The sequence below is a fragment of the Mobula hypostoma genome, chromosome 2 (assembly GCF_963921235.1).
Source record: "Mobula hypostoma chromosome 2, sMobHyp1.1, whole genome shotgun sequence".
Lineage (NCBI taxonomy): Eukaryota > Metazoa > Chordata > Chondrichthyes > Myliobatiformes > Myliobatidae > Mobula > Mobula hypostoma.
The window spans coordinates 122794954-122811665 of NC_086098.1; the positions used below are offsets into that span (position 1 = coordinate 122794954).

At 43.1% G+C, this 16712-nt stretch overlaps 1 protein-coding gene across 7 annotated transcripts in view; it reads left to right on the forward strand.

Moving 5' to 3' along the window:
• LOC134342449 (serine/threonine-protein kinase MRCK alpha-like) overlaps positions 1-16712 on the forward strand; it is a 623460-nt gene that overhangs the window by 16206 nt on the left and 590542 nt on the right. The window contains exon 1 of one of the 7 annotated variants that reach the window (XM_063040589.1): positions 15668-15782. The exons of the other annotated variants lie outside the window; for them this stretch is intronic. The gene's annotated coding sequence lies outside the window, so the exon portion shown is untranslated. Of the gene's footprint in view, positions 1-15667; positions 15783-16712 lie in introns of those variants that run through there. 7 annotated transcript variants of the gene reach the window in all.

Sequence of the window (16712 nt, forward strand, 5' to 3'; positions counted from 1 at the left end):
GTGTATTTATCATGTCATTCCTGCTTTTACTATATGTTACTGTTATTTTAGGTTTTGTGTGTTATTTGGCATGATTTGGTAGGTTATTTTTGGGTCGGCGAACGCTCACAAGTTTTTCCCATATAAATAAATAGTAATTGCTTCTTCACTTTTTACGACCTACAAACGGCTTACGAACTGTTTCATAGGAACGCTGTACCTTCGGATGGCGGGGGAAACCTGTACCTATGACTGTTGCCACCCACAACTCCAACCTGCTAATTAAATTTGCTGACGATACTACACCCTATCCTCGTTATATGCGTCTTCAGACAATGCAGATTCACAGTTATGCGATGAACCTATTTCTACCAACTTCTTATATGCGTCCAAAACTCAAAGTTATGCAAGGAGCACTGCTTTCCCGCCAATACAAGTCATGTGCGCATGCCTTACAGTTTCACTGTTGGGACGAGAAGCTCTGCTTTCCCGCCAATACAAGTCACGTGTGCTCGGCTCACAGTCTCGCTGTTGGGACGAGAAGTACCACTTTCCCGCCAATACAAGTCACGTGCGCACGCCTCACAGTCTCAGTCCCGCCAGTCTCGCATTGGTTTTGGCAACATGTGGATGTGCGATCTTGTGCTCTTAAACTTTTGTTGTTTTAACCTACGGTGCAGTGATTTTGTGTTTGAAATATTTAACTATGCCTCCTAAGCGTCTGATGTCAAGTCCTGGGCCATCAGCCAAGCGGCAGAGAACCGCTTTAACACTTGGAAAAAAAAGTTGGAAATTATAAACAGGGCGTTGTCAGGTGAAGGTAACACAGCTCTGGGACGCTACTTCGGCCTGGATGAGTCCACGATCAGGAACGTAAAGAAAAATGCGGTGAAAAAATAAAAAGTGCAGTGATTGATTCATCACAAGCATCTTCAAAGATTGTTACCAAAGTGCATAACCTGATAATGACAAAAATGGAGAAAATGTTGAGTTTGTACATTGAGCATGAAACAAAGAAAAAAACAACACTTAGTTCCGATCATCTTCGTGTGAAATCTTTGGAAACTTATGGTCGCCTTTGTTCAGAGGCTAGTGAAGAAGTGTCAAGTGATATTGTTAGCTTTAATGCAAGTTAGGGGATGGTTTTCTAAGTTTGTTAATCGTCACAGACTTCACAACTTAGCTGTGCGTGGTGAGCAAGCTAGTGCTGACCGCGAAGCTGCTGAATGCTACCCTGTGCAGTTGCGGGCTATGATAGCTGAGTTAGGCATCACACCAAAGCAGGTGTTTAATGCAGACGAGACTGGGCATTTTTGGAAGCGTATGCCGAAACGCACTTACATAAGTAAGGATGAAAAAACTGCGTCAGGTTTCAAGGCAGCAAAGGATAGATCAACTTTGCTTGTGTTCCAATGCTGAAGGAGACTGTAAGATGAAGCCTCTCTTAGTTTATCATTCACTAAACCCCCGTGCTCTTAAGGGTTTGAGGAGGAATATGCTTCCTGTTCACTGGGCAGCTAGCAAGAAAGCATGGGTCACTGGTCAAATCTTTGAGGACTGGTTTGCTAACCATTTTGCTGTTGAGGCTGAACGCTACTGCTGGGAACAGAACCTTGCCTTTAAAGTTCTTTTGTTGCTTGACACTGTGCCAGCCCATCCTAAACATTTGGACAGCATTCATTCTACCATAACAGTGCGTTTCCTGCCGCCTAACACAACATCGCTGATTCAACCACTCGATCAAGGTGTGATATCCACATTCATTGCGTAGTTTTTACGGCGAACCATCTCTCAGATGCTGCAAGCAACAGACGATCTTGAGAATCCTGGAAGTTTACCAACAGTGAGGGAATGGTGGAAGTCCTTCAACATCGGACATGCTATCAACAACATTGATGAATCCTGGAAAGAGGTCAGGTCTTCCACTCTCAATGGAGCGTGGAAATCAATTTGGGTGGAGTGTGTGCACACCCTCAAGGGGTTTCCTGCCTTCACTGCAGCTGTCCAGGATTGTGTGGCCCTGAGCCATAAAATTGGTGGAGAAGGATTCTCAGATCTCAAGACTGCTGACGTGGTAGAACACCTGGATTCTCATGAAGAATTAAGTGTGGATGACCTTCTGCGTTCAACTCAGATTGAAGGTGATAACGATGAAGAAGAAAGTGTCAAGTTGCAGGTGAATGATTTTACAATGAAGCAACGAGCAGAAATTTTTAAGGCTGCGGAACACTTGGCACAAATGGTGATGGACATGGACCCGAGTTTAGAACGGAGTCAGCATTTCAGGCGTTCCCTGTAGTCAAGCCTTCTTCCCTACAAGCAAATTTATGCTGAAAAACAAAATGTTGCAAAGCAAACAACCCTCACCACATTCTTCAAACCGGTGTCATCTCCTGCTGCTGGCAGTACTGAGAGTTCTGTGAGTCTTCCTTCACCCCTTGCTGTCCTTGATGATCCCGACAACACACAACCATCCACCTCATCCATGTAAAGCTGCCCGACACCACAGCAACCACTTATCTCCTGGAGCCAACACACCTGCCACTGTTGGTGAGTACTGTACATCCTAGTATGTTAACTTTATGATTTATTACGTTGAATATTACCTAAATTGATGAAATGTAATGTGAATATTGCCTTGTGGTGCTGCTTTTGTGTCGTATTGGTATGAAAATGTGAATAAATTACAGATAAAACATTTAGGAAGCCCTCCAGAACGCATCCCTGTTTTCTCCATTTAAATAATTATTCACATTATTTGTTTTCACATTGTGCATTGGCTGCGAGGAACGTATCCCCTGCATATAATGATGATAGGGTGTACATTGATTGGCCTTATCTCAAATAATAACAAGACAGCCTACAGAGAGGAAGTCATCTCCTTGACACAATGGTGTCAAGAGAAAAACCTCTCCCTCAATGACGCAAAAACAAAGGAGCTGGTGTGGGCTACAGGAGGATTGGAGACAGGCCCTATTGCCATCAATGGATCTGAGGTTGAGAGGGCGAACAGCTTTAAGTTCCTCGGCATTCACATAGATAGGTATACTTTCTTAATCCCGAGGGAAATTTGGTTTCGTAACAGCCGCACCAACCAAGAATAGAGCGTAAATATAGCAATACAAAAACCACAAACAATCAAACAACAAAATGCAAAGTATGCCAGATAGAAAATAAGTCCAGGACCAGTCTATTGGCTCAGGGTGTCTGACCCTCCATGGGAGGAGCTGCACGTTCGATGGCCACAGGCAGGAACGACCTCCCGTGCCGCCAAGTGTTGTATCATGGTGGAATGTGGCCGAAGTCCAACAGTAAAAAGTTCAATATCTGGTCTACAAATACGTTCCTCGATCGTAATATGACCCGGATTGCACCATCTGTTGTTAACCAGATTAGTAAGCACCGAACTCCTTTACGCTTACCAGTCTCAGTGCACTTCCGGTCAGCCGGAACAGTATTACCCACCGAACTCCTCTTCTCCATAAGTCTCTGTTGTCTCGACCCGGTCCTCTTTCCTCGACTTTGTGATCCCCCTCTACATCCTCTATGTGTTTTCCTCCGGATTTCAGCAGGGGTGTCCACCACTCTGCTCGCTAAACCGGCTGGCATTTGCTGGTCCCTGGAATACACAATGCGACCTTGCTTCTGTCCCGTGTATCGGGTTGTATCTATTTCCAGCGCTTAAAAAAAAACCCAAATAAAACTCTCTCTACCAGCATGTTAGAGAGGGTGCACCTTTGACGTGTTACCGTGAAAAAAAATAGAAAAAATAACGAAGTAAAGGTAAGAAAAAGAAAGTAAGAATAGATCGGAACAGCTGTACCAGGCTGCATGCACAGCCTGTGCATGCACGACCGGCGCATGCGCACTAAGGATCACCAAGGATCTCACGTGGGCTCTACGTTCTGGCTTTGTGGTGGAAAAAGCACAACAGCATCTCTTTCACCCAGATGGTTGAAGAATTTTGGCATGAGTCCCTAGTCCTAAGGACTTCCTATAGCGGGTGCAATTGAGAGTATCCTGACTGGCTGCATCACTGCCTGGTATGGGAACTGTAATTCCCTCAATTACAGGGCTCTGCAGAGTGTTGTGCGGACAGTCCAGCACATGTGTAGACGTGAACTTCCAACTATTCAGGACATTTACAGTGACAGGTGTGTGAAAAGGTCCCCAAGGATCATTGGGGACCCGAGTTTACCCCATCCACAAACTGTTCCAACTGTGACCGTCTGGGAAACAGTACCGCAGCATTAAAGCCAACAGGCTCCGGGACTGCTTCCACCAGGCCTTTAGACTGATTAATTCACACTGATACAATGGTCTTTCTATGCTATATTGACTGGCCATACTATTTATTACAAATGACTAAATTGCACATTGCACCTTTAGACGGAGACATAAAGTAAAGAGTTTTACTCATGTATGTGAAGGATGTAAGAAATAAATTCAATTCAATTCTTTGTTGCATTTTCTGCAAGTTTTGCCTTTAAATCTGCATTTGTTTGCATGTGAACCCCTGCCACAATGGTAACACAATTTGTTTGGCCAGGCCAGTTTATGTTTAGACATTGCAATTTTATCCATGCTCACTTTTATTCCTGACTGCATCTCAATTGTGTCTCTGTCTGTGAATTTCATTGAAACAGTGATTTCAACTGCTCTTTTAAAAGTGATCCTTCTTCAGTTAGGAGCTGCTTATGAATGCCTTTTTGTAAGATCCTACAAACTAGACAATCTGTCTGCATCATATAAGCCCATTACTGAACTGATAATGCTCTCTTTAATTCAGCCACGTATGCTGAAATGGACTTCCCTTCCTTTTGATTCCTGTTATGAAACCTAAAGAGTTCTGCAGTCAACATTGACATCAGTTTTAAATGTTCCTGTGTTACTTTCAGCATATCAGCAAGGCTCATTTTGGGTGCTTTAGTTGGAGCAGTTAAACCTTGAAGCAAACTGTATTCCTTTAAACCCAATGCATTTAGCAAAATTGGTATTTGTTTCTCATTGGCTATTTCATTTGTTTCAAAATTCTGTTCAATTTGCTCAGTATATAAAATCCATTTTTCTGCTGTGTAATCAAATGCGTTAATCTTTCTGAAATAGCCAACCATTTCTTCTCTTTTCAGGACTCTTCGTCCTGATGAAGGGTCTCGGCCCGAAATGTCGACTGTACCTCTTCCTGTGAATGTTGCCTGGCCTGCTGCATTCCACCAGCATTTTGTGTGTGTTGCTTGAATTTCCAGCATCTGTAGATTTCCTCGTGTCTGCTCTTTTAATGATCATTATCACCCAATATTGACTCCTTAATGAACCTGTGAATTCTTCCATTTACTGACTTCCAAAAAAAAAACTCGATCGTGACTTCCTCTCCGAAGAGCATGTGCTGTGCTGCTTTTCTAAAACTTGACAGTCTCTGCATGTGCTGGGCACCATTCTTTACTTGCAGTTCCTTGCTGCATTTTTTTTAGACTTAACAGTCTGCTATGCTTCTACAGGTCTGTAGCTGTCTTGTGTTCATTTTTAAATTACCATATCACTAATATTATGTTTGTAACTTCAGAACATTAAACTAGACTCAGAACCTGCATAGTGCTGACTCGTTACAATGTGATTATTCAATTCTTTATTGAAATTTTTAAAAATGACAAAATAATTCTAAACAATACTTAAAACTTCTCAAGAGCAGCTGCCATTACAGTAAACATTCAATGAGCCAATGAGAGTGCTTTACATACACTCTGCCTCCCCCGAGTGTGTAAATGTTCTTGTTCCCTTGCTAATTTATTTCATTTTTTCACCCATAATGTCTGGAAAACAACCTGCAACATCCAGTGAGGGTAGTACATCTAAGTTGTTGAGGAAAAGTATTAGCATGAATGTGAAGCTGCAAGTGATACAGCATGATGATGTTAATGATGGCGATGTTGAAGAGTTGCTACATTCTCATGGTGAGAGCCTTAAGAATGAAACACTTTGAGAACTGTCAGAGCCACACATCCCGGGTGAACCTGAGGACACGGATGGAGAAGGGGAAGTACCAGCAAGAAAGCTCTCCACAAAATTCCTCAGCATGAGCCTCACCACATTCACACAAATAATAACCCTGACTGGGAGTGAAGCAATAAGGCAAAGAGAGGTGTTCTTGACATGATTTTCTGCTTGGGAGAACTGTTTCATGAGAGGAAACTTACAAAAAGTCCGTCAAACCTCGACGCCTACTTGAAGAAGAAGCCAAAGTTAGAGCAGGACCCACAGCCTGCTTCCCTCCACTATTGCTGCGAGGTGTTGCTGCTCTACTGATGTACGCACTGTAATGTTTCATGCTAATGTAGTGTTTTCTCTGTAGCAGCAGTGTTTGAGTTATGACTAGGGATAATGGGGACTTTGGAATGTGCGCTAGCCAATGAAGGAAGCTGTTTTCTTTCTTGTGTGCCCAAGCGAAGGTTTCGCGATCTTTTGTTCGGCGGGAGATGGAGAGAGAAGATGCCAGAATGAGGAAGTCGTAGACTACAGGATGGATTGGACTTGGAATGGGGTTGGGAGTCGACGCCTGGGAAGAAAATCGAGGGAGAACAACCCGACGGGAAAACTGTAAGCTCCAGTGTTGTGAAATAGACTGTTTCATGAGAATGGGCCTTTTTTCTTTCTTTTTGTTTCATTACTAACCTACAGTCAAATTAAAAATTATAAAGCTCAATCGTTTAATTGCATATTGTGCACTGTTTGTTATTTCGTGGTAATGTTTTGTAACAGAGTAATATATCACGCAGCATCCACCCAAACAAGATTTCTCAAGTTTGGGCGGGCTGGAGGTTATCTTTCCCTGGAGTAAGCTGATCGTCGAACCTGAGGGTTACAATTGTGGGGGTATTTTTCCAGGATTGATTTCGTTGGATGCTGTGTGATTACCCTGAGCATTGAATCAGTGGGGTAGATATTCGTACTCCAGATGAATTGTTAAGTTGCCTGTTAAGTACTGTTAAAGTTGTAATTGTGGGCGGAGGTTTGATAAAATAGCGGGTGTAGTGCTTGTTTTAATGCAGACCAGTGGTGGCGGAGCGGGCTGAATCACAAGTTGAGTTTCCTGTAGCTGGGGGCAGAGACTTCAAAGTCAGGGATCTGTCGTTTCTGAGGAGTGAGGGGAAGGAGTGGTCAGATTTGGAATGTCTGATTAGTCCCCGTCCCCCATTGAAGAGCAAGAATTCTGTGTTAGTATCCGCCCTTACCTCTCTGGCGAATAAGTGGAACAATGCCCAGGTATATGACAAACAACAGTGGACCCAGCACCAATCCATGAGGCACACCACTAGTCACGGGTCTGTTTACAACCACTGTCCTGTAATATAATGTTAAGAAGTTCACATTGTCTCCATGGCAGAGAAATTGGCCATGGCCTGCAAGCCGAACACAACAGCGAAGGGTATTCCAGGCATGAGTGCTGTGCAACGATTCCAGGGGGACGCCCCTGACTCAGAAAAACAATTATGGAAGACACATGGGTGCTCGCACTCTGCGTTAACAGGCCTCTGGCTTACTCCAGTTGGCCAAGTGTGTATACCTGATGCTTTATTACTGATGCTTATTGACTGCTTACATACTGATACGCACCTTGGCAAGAAGGGAATGAGTAACAGTTTGCTACGCACCTGGTGGCACCCTAGGTTGAATGAGGTGGCCGTGTGTAATATGTCAAAAAATGAATGCAGGAAAAGGAGTAAAGTTGTGCCTCAGGAAAAACCCCCTTGCCAGGAGGTCCTTTTGAATACCTTCAGCTTGATTTTATTGAATTGACATGTGTACAATGTTATAAGTATTGTTTAATAGTTGTAGATGTGGTCAGTGGATGGATTGAAGTCTATCCAACCACCAACAACAAAGCCTCAATGGTAGCGAGACTGCTGTTCACAGAGATCAAACCAAGATTTGGGGTACCCCGACAGATAAGTTCTGATAATGATCCTCACTTTGTAGGAAGGATAAATAAGGAGTTGTGTGAGGTACTGCATATCGAGCAACAGTTCCACTGTACCTACCACCCTAGGGTGGCGGGCATAGTGAAAAGAGCTAACGGCAGCTTGAAAGACAAGTTGGCCAAACTGATGTCTGAATCTGGCCAAAATTGGCTAAAGGTTCTTCCATTGGCACTGTACCACATGAGGATCACTCTCCATTCAACTACTGGGGTGTCAGCCACTGAGGTCACTTAGGGTGCCCAGGAAGAATCCCATGGGATGCCAATACCCAACCCCCCACCCAAGTTGATCTCAACATCATGGGGGGGGGGGTGAGTTACAAAGGTATTTCAGACAGTTAACATCCTCTTTAAAGTTTCTTCATTCATAGGTGCAGGAGGCATTCAAGCCACAAAGAGGACCGGAGGCAGAGTGGCCTGACTTAAAAAATTGGAGACGCAGTACTGATAGGGGATTGGGAGCGCCCCAAGCTTGGGATCCCCGTGGAAGGGACCCCTCCAGATACTTCTCCAGACACCCATGGTGGTAAAAGTACAAGGTCACGACGGTTGGATTCACCTGAGTGATTGCAAGCGATGGCCGCAGGAAGAAAAATGATTTGGTTGGACTTGGACTCTTTATCATTGCCGTCACCTTTATGGTGACTGCTCTAGAGGAAAATCTGTTTTATAAAACCCATATGTAGCTGCATGGTAATCGTACTGTGTGTTATCCGCTTGCCAAATCAATAGAAGCCTTGTTTGTAGCCACCCCGAGATGGAACTCTCTAAGAGTCTGTACACCACTGATACCTTGGATGCCCCCTGCATAGGAAGGGCAGGCAGGTTCTGGCAGGGGACAATAGGGCAATGTGTAGAACTTATATACAACGATAGGAGGAAATCCCCAAGACCCAACTGCATTGGGTCTTGTCCCGCTAAAGGAATAAAGGCTAACTGTTCTGACCCACAGAGTTACCCCTACTGTTTTGGAGAAAGCTGGGGCTGTGTTGTAGGTCTGGTTCCTAACAATGTCTCTTGCGCAGTGGCTCATTGCATACGTCGGAGATGCAGAATACAAGGAAGATGGTTTAGTTGTGCATGTACAGAACAACAGTGTTTTAATGTGACCATGGGACCACAGAGGGTCTGTGGGAAGTGTAACGGTACACATGTTACACTACAGGTTCCCTGATATACCCATATAACAGTACATATTTTAATCCGTATGCGGGAACCGGTGACTGGCACAAGAAACAAATGACAGGAGCAGGGAAGTCTACCATAAAATGCTACCGGGCCAAGGAGGGATACATTTTCCTCCTTAATGGAACTTTTACCACTGCCACATCCACTCTGACAACCTTGTTTGTGCTGGGAATGATTGGCCGGTAATGGTCCCCTGTCCCCAAAAGGCTCATGTCTGACGAAGACTCGTGGCACGGTCATTAAGTAAGGAGTTCTGTGCAGACTGGAAGGATCTGGTCACACTGGGCTCCTCTTTTGGTTATGGGTTTCTGCAGGGACCATAGCCTCAAAAAATCGGAACTACCTTATTTGTGGGCTGACTGTGCTGGGAAACAGTACTATGGAAGGACTGGAGGCCATAAATAAAGAGATTGCAGAGTTGCGACTGTACGTCCAACAGACCTGGTATGCTGTAGACTACCAGTGGGCTCAGCAGGGAGTAGTACGTGCCTTAGTAGGGGACAAGTGTATCACCCATGTCACAGACGAATCATATAGTATAACACATGCTATTCAGTCTATTAGGAAACAATTAGATGATTTCAGGCAAAGTCCCAAACCAGGTAATGGGTGGTTAGGTTGGCTATTAGGAGGTTCTTGGGGTTCCTATTTACTACATGGGTTTATTACAATTACAATTGTTCTTATTGCTATGTGTGTGTTAGTAGTTTGTATTAACACGTATTGCAAGATGTGTCTGCATGAGCTAAGAAATTCATTTTCGGTCCCAACCTGAATGTATTATCATGAAATGATAAAAGGAGGGAATGTAGTAGAATGTTAAGAAGTTAGCATCTCGTAGGCCTCTTGTGACCCTGGCTATTTTGTAAGGGTCATAGCAGCTAAGACTTCGACAAAAAGCATAGAAGCACAAGTGTTTCTCACAAGATAAGCTGAGCGGGTGATATTATTCTTGGTATGCGACCCGTGTAACTTCAGTCCTTGACTAAGAACAACTTGTACCATTGTTTGATTAACTGCTGTAAGAAACATACCGCTTGCTAGATAAGCATTATAAGGAATGCTTGTTTCAAGGGTGGGAAGCTCTGAGGGGTAAGCTTATGTCTGGCTGTTCTCAGACATAGGGGTAGTTAAGCTGTTACATGAACAATTTATGGCTGATAAGTTAAACAATACTCACCTGTACAGAAACTAAGGGGGTGAACCCGCCTGTATCTATGCTCGTGACTGCATATGTATAAAAAGCACTATCAGCAGGGAGGAGAAGATGGTGGCGCGACACAGCGTGCGTGGCCTCCCTGGTGATGAATATTTGTTATCTGTCAAGTAGGAGGCCGTGCACAATTCTGATTTGATGGAGGCAGATGTGAAAGCACGGAGGAACATCTGGTGAAACTTCTGAAATGCCTGTTTCGCTGCCACTGCTACTGTATCATCCGAAATCTCTGGAGGGGAAGGTCCCGAATCCTCGGCTTTGCCTGTTGCTTGGCGGCCGGGGCCGAGGTCGAAGCACTCGGCAGAGATGGGGCTCGGTGTTGGAGGGCTGGTCAGAGGCTCGAAGTTTTTGGACGGACTCAGAGTCGGATTGTGATCGGGTGCTTCCACAATACTGCATCGGCAAGTTTGCGGCACTGGAAGCTCATGGTAGGGAGAGTTTCTCCCTTCTACTGTCTGCGTGAGATTTTGGGGCTATCAGGACTTCGAGACTTTTTTTTACCGTGCCCATGGTCTGCTCTTATCAAATTACGGTATTACTTCGCACTGTTGTAACTATATGTTATAATTATGTGGTTTTTGTTAGTTTTAGTCTTGGTCTGTCTTGTGTTTCTGTGATATCATACTGGAGGAACATTGTATCATTTTCTAATGCTTGCATTTCTAAATGACAATAAACGAGGACTGAGTGTCCTCATAATCTAATCTAATTTGCTTCAGAAGCCAGAGACCTCCAGAGCAGCCCAAGAGATTGCTTAAGGAGGGTTCTCTCTGGTAACTTGCTAATAAAGAGTTAAAGTTACATTCACCGTCGTACATGCTGTCTTTGCATTGGGTAGATTGAAAGAAGTTTACGACAGTCCAGCTTCTTCTGCAAAGCCAATGCCGAATCCAATTTATTACCACATCTTGAATGCCAAGTGACTGAAAGTTCTTGACCACCTAAAGGCCAAATTGTCTATTTCTTCTTTTAGTTCCTTGATTTCTATTTGAATTGCTTTCTATAGCTTATTTTTTTAAAACCTATATTTCTAATATTAATTCATGAAACCTGTTCTGGGATTTGAAGCCTTAATCTAATCCTGTAATGATTAAGCAGTAAGTTTTGCCCGCTGTTAGCAGGTGGCATGACAGAGTAGTAGTAAGTGTAATGCTATTACAGTGCCAGCAATCTGTGTTCAATTCCAGTGCTGTCTGTCAGGAGTTTGTGTGTTCTCCTCATGACTGCGTGGGTTTCCTCTGGGTACTTTGGCTTCCTCTCAGGTCCTAAAGATTATGGAGCAGTAGGTTATTTGGTCACGTATGTAATCGGACAGCTCGGGCTTGTTGGGCCAGAAAGATGTGTTACCATGCTGTATCTTTTAAGAAAACTTCAGTATATTTAATTACTGTAACTAATAATGAAGTACAGAAGTGTGGACTTGTGATCAGTACTTTGGAAATCCAAGGTGATGTATTTACAATTTCTGCCATGGATGTGAGGTTATACATTAATTATCTTCACCAGGTGTCTGCATTTATACGGCACCTTTAATGCCAATAAAACATTCCACTTCAGAAAATAGTTTGAATTGAATAGAATCAGGGGGGAATAAAAGGGTGACCAAAAACTTGATCAAGAGATTTTTTAAAAAGACTTGTAAAGTAAGGGGGATGGAAAGAAATTTGCATGTTGTCTCTCTCAATGAGTGAAGTGAATAAAAAAATGTTTCTCTGCACATTGAAATCAGAGCAGTGATAAGCTTGAGTAATCAGTAGTGGGATATACTGATGTGAGTGGAGAAGGGAGATGGGAGGGATTTGCATGCAAGGGTGAAAATTCATAGAATAGTGAGCATAGGTCAGAAATACTTTGCATGCCAGAGTGGTTAACGTTGCTACCTTCCTCTGGCTGTGTCTATATTCTCTTTGTGGTTGAGTGGGGTTCCTCTGGGTGTTGTGGTTTCTTACCTTATTCCAAAGATGTGCTGGTAGATTAATTGGCTGCTGTGAATGTTCCTATAGTGCAGACCATGGTGAAGTATATTGAGATTGGATGACAATGTGTAATTTGCAGATGCCCAGAGAAATGGGTAGAGAGCAAATGAACTAAAGAAATTGCTTCCCTGGAATGATTGATTGAATAGTGGCTTCTTGTTTGTCTAAAATGAAATGTGCACACAAAAACGTATAAGATCTTGTAAACGTTACTGTTAGCATTACTCAGTATACCAGCTTATGCTTTGATGTCTATCCTAAGTAAAGAACTCTAATCTGCAACTGAATCTAAAATGTTCCCAGCATTTTATCTCATCAGCTCTTCCCTACCTATCAGGCTTCACCTATCTCCTCGTAGCTTGTATTCCTTCCCTCCACCCATCTTATTCTGTATCTTTCCCCTTCCTTTCCAGTCCTGATGAAGGGGCTTGGCTTGAAATGTTGACTGTTTCTGTAGATCCTGCCAGACCCTGTTGATTTCCTCCAGGTTTTTTTTGGTGTGTTGCTCTGGATTTCCAACATCTGCAGAATCTCTTGTGTTTCTAAAATGTTATCATCTGTTTTAGCATGGTGAGGAATCTTGACAGTTTTTAAAGAAATGGGATCTGATCATTGCAGTCAACCCCAACATTTATTGTCCAACAATAACTGCCCCCACGAAGGTGGTGGTAACCTGCCTTTGAATTGCTGTAGTCCTCCTTGTAAGGCACTCACAGAGATGTGCTGCAGAGGGAGTTCCAGCTTATTGACCTGTGATAAAGGAATGTCAATATATTTTTAGGTAAGGATGGTGTTTGACTTGGAGGATAATATATAGATCGAAGTTTTTGGTCAACGGTGACATCCAGAATGTTGGTGGTGTGGGACTTGGCAGTGCTAATGAGCGATGCCCAGGGTATGTCATTACATTCTCTTGCTGGAGACGGACATTGTTTGGCACTTTACTGACACAAATGTTATTTGCCAGATCAGCGCTGAAGTTGACCAGGTCTTGCTTCATGCACACGTGGACTGCTTTATTTACTGAGAAGTTGTGAAAGAACTTTGGTCTCACTTGCTTCTGTCTCTCCAGGTAATACCAGACAGGTTCGATGATGTTGAGATCAGGGCTCTGTTGGAGGTCATAACTACCTGTTGCAGAACTGTCTTTTTTTTGTTGGAGGTAGTTCTTTATGACCTTGGCCGTGTGTTTGAGATCATTGTCTCCTGCAGCAGAATGAAGTCAGGACCAGTCAGACGCCTCCCTGAAGGCATTGCCTGATGGATGAGAATCTGCTTTTACTTCTCAGTATTGAGGATTCCATTAATTCTGACCAGATCACCAACTCTATTTTCAGAAATGCAGCTCCAAACCTGCAAGGAACATCTGCCCTGCTTGGCTGCGGATACTCATCCATGTAGTGCTCTCCAGCTCTTCTGTGGACAAATTGCTTCCTGTTTGAGACAAAAGTATTAAATTTTGTCTCGTTGGTCCAGAGAATTTGCTACCATTGTTTAGCGTCCCAGGCTTGTTATTTTGTGTGTAGGTGAACCCCTTTGTTTTGTTTCCACTTGGAGGAATGGCCCAGTTTGATTCTTTCTACACTCGTTTCTGTTTCACTTAATCAGTTTAGTTCATTCAACTCATGTTATTGATCATTAACATCCTGTTTGTTATCTTTGTTTACTCATGCACTGGACTATATACTTACTAAGTAATCAAGTTCTTATTTGAAAAGTGGTCTATTATTTAATATGTTACTTTAATGAAATCAAGTAACTTTTCTGCAATATTTAATTTTTTGGAAAAAGAATATTTGGAAATCTAAAATTTGTTCTTTCCTAATCACCCACTAATGCAGAAAACAAAATAAAAACACCTAAAATAGAATTTATACAAAAAATCTAGGGTGCCTAAGACTTTTGCAGTACTGTAATAATAAAAAAAATTACAATAAGAAATATATTTTTAAATAAATAAGTAGTCCAAAAAGAGAGCAAAATAAATGAGGTAGTGTCCATGGGTTGGTTCATCGTCCATTTAGAAATATGATGGCAGAGGGGAGGAAGCGGTTCCAAAAACGTTGAGTACGTGTCTTCAGGCTCCTGCTTTACCTCCTTGTGCATAGCAATGAGAAAAGAGCATGCTCTGTATTATAGAGGTCCTTAAATGATGGATGCAAACTTTTTGAGGCATTGCTTTTGAAAGCTGTGCTCGATGCTGGGGAGGCTAGTGTCCATGTTGGAGCTGGCTGGTTTCTACAGCTTTTTCTGATCCTGTACGGCTGCCCCTCCTTACTAGATGGCGATGCAACCTGTTTGAATGCTCTACACGGTACATGTGCAGAAATTTGCGCAAGTCGTTGTTAACATACCAGGTCTCCTTAAACTCCTAATGAAATGCAGCCGCAGTAATGTCTTCTTTGTAATTGCATCCATATGTTGAGCCCAGAATAGATCTTCAGAGATGTTGACAGTCAGAAACTTGAAACAGCTTCACTCTTTCCATTGCTGATCCCTCAGTGAGGACTGGTGTGTGTTCCCTCGACATCCTTTTCCTGAAGTACGCAGTCATTTCCTTGATCTTATTGATGTTCAGTGAAAGATCGCCTCCCGGCACTTATCCTTGTAAGCGTAACAAGTGCTACACATGCCCTTACACTTCCTCCCTCACCACGGTTCAGGGCCCCAGACAGTCTTTCCAGGTGAGGTGACACTTCACCTGTGAGTCGACTAGGGTGATATACTGCGTCCGGTGCTCCCAATGCGGCCTTCTATATATTGACGAGACCCGATGCAGGCTGGGAGACTGTTTCGCTGAACACCTACCCTCTCCTTTTTCTCCCTCTGTCCCTCTCACTATACCCCTTGCCCATTCTCTGGGCTTCCCCTCTTCCCCTTTCTTTCTCCCTAGGCCTCCCGTCCCATGATCCTCTCATATCCCTTTTGCCAATCAACTTTCCAGCTCTTAGCTCCATTCCTCCCCCTCCTGTCTTCTCCTATCATTTCGGATCCCCCCCCCCCCCACTTTCAAATCTCTTATTGTCTCTTCTTTCAGTTAGTCCTGATGAAGGGTCTTGGCCTGAAACGTCGACTGTACCTCTTCCTAGAGATGCTGTCTGGCCTGCTGCGTTCACCAGCAATTTTTATGTGCATTGCTTGAAATTCCAGCATCTGCAGATTTCCTCGTGTTTGCGTTTTTAGAAACACCAGCAAGAAGGGATTTCGAGTCTGTACAGGTGAATGACACATTGAGTAAAGAGTTGGCATTACATTGATCTTTTGAACTGAATGGTTTAATCTTATGTTGCATTTATTCTTTTGTGTAAAATATAGATGTGTGGTGGAAAGTATACTGACTAACTGCATTACAACCTGGTCTGGAAAACCAATGCCTTTGAGAGGAAAAACCTACAGCCATCCTAAACCATCAGGCTCTTAAACAAGAGGGTAGCTGCACTCATTTAAGGTCTTAGTTATTTTGTTATTTCATGCTCGATATTTATTGCTATTTATTTATATCTGCATTTGCACAGTTTGTTTACAGTTTATAGTTTCTGATGTTTATAGTTACTGTTTTATAGATTTGCTAAGTATGCCTGCAGAAAAAGAATCTCAGGGTTGTATGTGGTGACATGTATGTACTATGATAAATTTTACTTCGAACTTTGTGGACACAGATGGACCCATGCCTGCTTGTGTAATACAGGCCAACCCTGGGTTACAAATGCCTGACTTATGGACACCCTTGTGCATATACACTGGTTAACATGGATTTTCAATATCAATAAAGAGATTTAGAAGATTTTGTGAACCATTTTTGAAATAATGAGGGTTTCTTAACTTCGTTGGAGAGCTTCATAAATGAGTGTGAGGTGAATCAAGTGATTTGAGTTGATCAGTATGGTTGTGGCCTAACTGCAGCTTGTATTGTAAAATTGAAGACCGTGATGGATAGCTGGAGGTGATAATTTTGGTGTGAATTAGTTTGAGCTGTGTGATGGCTGTTGGGAGATCTACGTAAGTTGTGATCTGCCAGTCGCTGGAGGTAGCGTGTATGTGTAGGGTGGGGAAACAGCATTTCTGCGCGTCGTCTTTTCATTCCTCACTCCCTGAGCCACGGTGATTGGGCGGGGGCTGAAGTGTGCGGAACTGGGAATGCTGAGCTCACTTAGTTTCTGAGTATGGTGGCCACATTCTTCCTGTGTGTGCTTACTCTCTCATCACACCTGCTTCTTTGATCATTGCCTCACACCTGTTTTTGTTCAATTTCAACTTAAGAAAATTTGAGTTACAATCAGTTCACTGGAATGGGACCCTTTTGTAACCTGGGGATTGCTGATATGATTAGATGATTTTCAGGCAATCTTGATTAATGACATTACTTGGTACTTCTTAT